The sequence below is a fragment of the Hyperolius riggenbachi genome, chromosome 2 (assembly GCF_040937935.1).
Source record: "Hyperolius riggenbachi isolate aHypRig1 chromosome 2, aHypRig1.pri, whole genome shotgun sequence".
NCBI lineage: Eukaryota > Metazoa > Chordata > Amphibia > Anura > Hyperoliidae > Hyperolius > Hyperolius riggenbachi.
Genome location: NC_090647.1, coordinates 471847341 through 471851853, shown reverse-complemented (window position 1 = coordinate 471851853; position 4513 = coordinate 471847341).

The window sequence follows — 4513 nt, the reverse complement described above, 5'->3', positions numbered from 1 at the left end:
GTAAGCAACTCCCATTGGCTTACATTGATGACATGGTAAGTAGCCAATGAAATCAGGCTCCTGACTGACTCACAGCGCTCTGCCATCATAGAGACAGCAGAGTGAGTGGCTTGAGGTGACGTGTGTGCAGTGTGGACGGCCTTAGCGGTGGGTATGTGCAGCGTTTCGTGTTATGCGCTGCACCAGAGGTCTCTGTTTTTGGTACCAAAGGTTTCTGTTTTTTAGTGTTCAAAACAAATTTTATTAAGAGCATAGAAAAGACAAACAGTTCAAGGTATACCAGAGCATGCTCTTGGTCATAACGATTTATGTTTGTAAAATAACACTAAGAATGCCAGCTTATATAATAAGCATATCTATCCAAAACAGGAAACAGTTGAACAAGGGTCAAACATGAGTAAAACAAAATTACACAATGAAGTGTAGTACAATCTGGTTCTATGATCAATCAAAGAAATTATGGTTAGACATAGGAAGTGGTAAGAACACGGATTATAGAAAAAAGGACCATGATGAGATACAGGATTATCAGTCATTTATAACATTGAACATATGCAGGCCACCTCTATGGTCTAACCATGGTTGCCACACCTTCTCAAAAAAAGGTAGGGAGTCATTTATCCTGGCAGTAATACACTCATGTATCATCTTCTTATCGATACAGGCCATTAGAGAGGTGAGCTTCCAATGGGAGGCTATATGGACCTTTACTGAGGCTAGTATGTTCTGGGTTAAAGAACAAGTGACACCCATGCTAACCTAGAAATAAAAAACACATATATAAGTAGATAAATACTACCTCTACTTACATAACAGATGTATTGTGCTATCCACGTAATGATTCCTGTGAATTTTAAAAAGGAAAAGCAGAAAATCATTTTCTAGGCAGTGGCCATCTTGCCAAGCTAATGCTGACATCATATCCTCTCTGACTCTTGTTCCCCCCTCCCTTCTCTTGCTCATTGTGTATTCATTAGCTGCCCTCCTCCCAGAGTCTTTTTTTTATTTACACATCCAATCACTGAGTCACCTCAGCCTTGCTTGTAAACACAAGTGATCAGCTAGGCAAGGAAATAAATGGAAGAGGAGGAATATATTATAGATAAAAAGAACTCTCAGCATTCAAAAGAACTCCCAGCATTCAAAAGAACTCCCAGCATTCAACTTTTTGGCACTGTTTGGCACTAGGGCCAGTGCTCCTATAGTATGTAATAACTCCAAACCATAACAGCAGAAAAAAGTTTTGAATGCAGGATTATCATCTTTATCACTTAATACACTCAGACCAGTTGCTGTTGAAATTAGATTTTTATGGTGACAATACCGCTTTAAGTTATGTTTAAGAGGGGCATGTTTGAAGCCCCGGGTCTGATACCGGGCAAGAAGAGCTTTGGGTTCTTAGTAATAAATGTATTTAATACACTGGAGAGGAGGCCTGCAATGCTGGTACTGAGGTGGTTAAATGACCACTCCAGCAAAATAGTAGGCAGTTTAAAAGTCCAAAAACTGGGGGTTCTGTCAGATTTTAACTGCTTACTTTTTTCCCTCGTAGTGGTCCTTTAAAGAAAGCCCGAGGTGGGCTAAAAAAAAAAAAAAAAAAATGTAGGCTACCTGATCCGCAGAGCTGAGCGGATCAGGTAGCCGCAAAAAACACTGCTCCCCGTCGCCCACTTTCACTTGCATGACCCCTGGGTTATGACGCTGCGCTGAGAGACTATCTTGTCTCTCATAGCGTGTAGGGAGGCAGGGATAGGCAGGAGGTGCGGCCAGGAAACTGCAGGAACGCTCCTGGTGGGCATTTTAAACAGGGAATTCCTCTCCTCTCTGTTCACCTCAGAGTTAGCGACAAATCTATAGCGTGGCAGTGGGGGGGCAGAGAGCGGCGGTTGGGGGACACAGAGCCATGTCATTAGGCAGAGAACATGGCTCTGTGTCCCATCTGCCCCCCAAAGATCCACCACGGGTTCTCTTTAATGCCTTTTTAAAAAAAATGCCATTTACCTGGCTTACATGGCATTTGCCATTTATGCAGACAGCTGTTTGGCTATTTTCTTAGTCACTCACCTGCACCAAGCATGTAGCTAGCACAGTCAGTCATAACCCCTCCCTGATCAGCATAAGTTCTGGTTCAGAAAGCATTACAGGCAGAATGTCAGCGTAATAGTAAGGTGAGTAGAATTGTTTAATGCAAAGCTGCATTCATGTTCTTCTCATTTTACATTTCTTTTTGCATTACAGAGTGCCTGTTATTGTTTTTTTTTTTTTCAATTGCCATTACAAAAGACCAAAATGTAGACCTTATTTCACGCTCAGGACTAGATCCCACATCAACTGTCACAGCGAATCTGATGCAGTATCCGCTGTGTCAGTCCATGTCATTATGGTGTCTGTTTTAATAGACAAGTCATGCAGTGGATTCTATAGACGCTATCTATGACATGTCTGTGTTTTGTGTGGTTTCTGGAAAAGTCGTGCAAGACAGGACTTTGCGTTCCAGTTAGGTAATGGACATTAATGATGAACTGTAGCGAAACAGGGAAAAAAAATCAATATATTGCAAAGTGAGAAGTTAAAAAATAGAGAAAAAAAAATGATTGATATTTGCCATGTAATTAGTTGCTCATTTTGTTTGATCCACAATCAGCCTGTACATAATCATCTTTACTACTGGCAGGCATGAAAAAAACAACACCAACTGCCATTATCTATAACCACACCCTAACAATGCGATAGGCAAAAAGGCTTTTTTTATTGATATACAATTGCATAGAGGGGGATACTGGTTGCTAAGCAGTTTGAAACAGCTGTCATTTCCCTTAATGCAACAAGGCTCACAGGCAACAAACTGTCATGACCTAGGTGCTGACATCACAATGTGGGAGAGGTCTCACCACTATATTAGCCATATTTAGCCTCCCTGATATTGAGGAAAGATCAAGATTTCTCAAAGGAAATGGGGTATTAACTACTGATTGGGATTAAGTTCAATCCTTGGTTACAGTTCCTCTTTAACTGGTTCCGGACCAACCCAGTTTGAATCTACGTCCAGCAGGTGGTGCTGTCGCTCTGACTGGACATGGTTTCAATGTCCCGATGAATGACACGCCCCCGCCATTACCGCCAATCTCGCCACTCTGAACCTGCCACAATTCGCTCACGTCTTATAGACAGCAGAGATCTATAAGCAGGTCAGGAGCTGCTTTCATTGGCTCCTGACCGGGTGATCATGCGTGATCACGGAGAGCCAATCACATTGATAGACAGTGTCAGGAGCCAATGAAAGGGGCTCCTGACCGGCTGTCAGCGCTCTGCTGTCATAGAGAAAGCAGAGAGAGGAGCCTGCGGTGATGGGGCAGCGTCGTAACCGGCGAGAGAGGTGGGAGGCGGCGTTTTACCGTACCAGCAGTCTCTGGTCCTTAAGGGGGCAGAGACTGCTGGTACGGAAGTGGTTAAGTACTTGTTCACAATGGACGTGTGTAGTGTAGTAAGTATTTACATCACAAATAATTTCCAAATTCTTAAAATACTACATTGTATGTAGTACTTATTTAATTTAAATTTTTGAGAGATGTTGCAATGTTTTTTTCTCATATAGGGGTTAAGGTGGCCACACGCAATTCAATTTTTCTTTATTCAAGAATTACAATTGATATTTCCAATTGATTGTAACTTTTGAAAAATGTATGTATCACACCTGTGTTATATTTTTTTCTCAATAATGCAATAGTGAAAAAAAAAATCTAAAAAATTGCTTGGATCTATAAATAAAGATATTCACAATTTATCATTCAATTTTCTAAAACAAATATAAAATGTTTCCACCAATTGAAAAATAACCAAAATCCTAACATTTTCCTGATCATTTTTATTTAAAAAATTATATGATGTTTGGCCACCTTAGGGCTATAGTCGTGTGTGGCTACCCTAAAGGGAACATGAACTGACTAAAATGATGTAAAATAAACACATAATATACATGCAAATTAATATTTGTAACAAGTTTAATGACAGCTGCGGCGAGTGGTGCCACCGCCGCAGCTGCCTCCATGTCTCCGCTCAATTCCCCGGCAACTGGGTCACCAGGAGCGGAGGTGGCTGCGGCGAACGGTTCCGCCACTGCAGCTGCCCTCATGCTCTTGCCCGTCTCTCCAGCGTCTGGGACGCCGAGGACAGGGCTTTCTTGGGCTCAAAGGGTCGCTGTCTTGCGTGGGTGCGCGCACAGACAGGACCTTTATGCCAGGAAGAGAGGCGTCAGCTGACCTGCTGGTCGGCTGACGTCAGAGGAGACTCACGGCGTCCCGGATTGGCTGATTGGAGGGGGCCTGCCAGTGAGGTCTCCTCTGTCTCTAACTCCCGTTACATACCAAAAGCGTGCAGGAGAACCACGGCCGGCCTTTGACCTGAGCGACCGGAGCGGTCGCTCAGGGCGCCCGGCAGCCAAGGGCGCACATGCGCAGGGCTTTCTATTCCCCGCGGCTCCCTCCCATCCCCGACACTCACTGTCAGCCCTGTG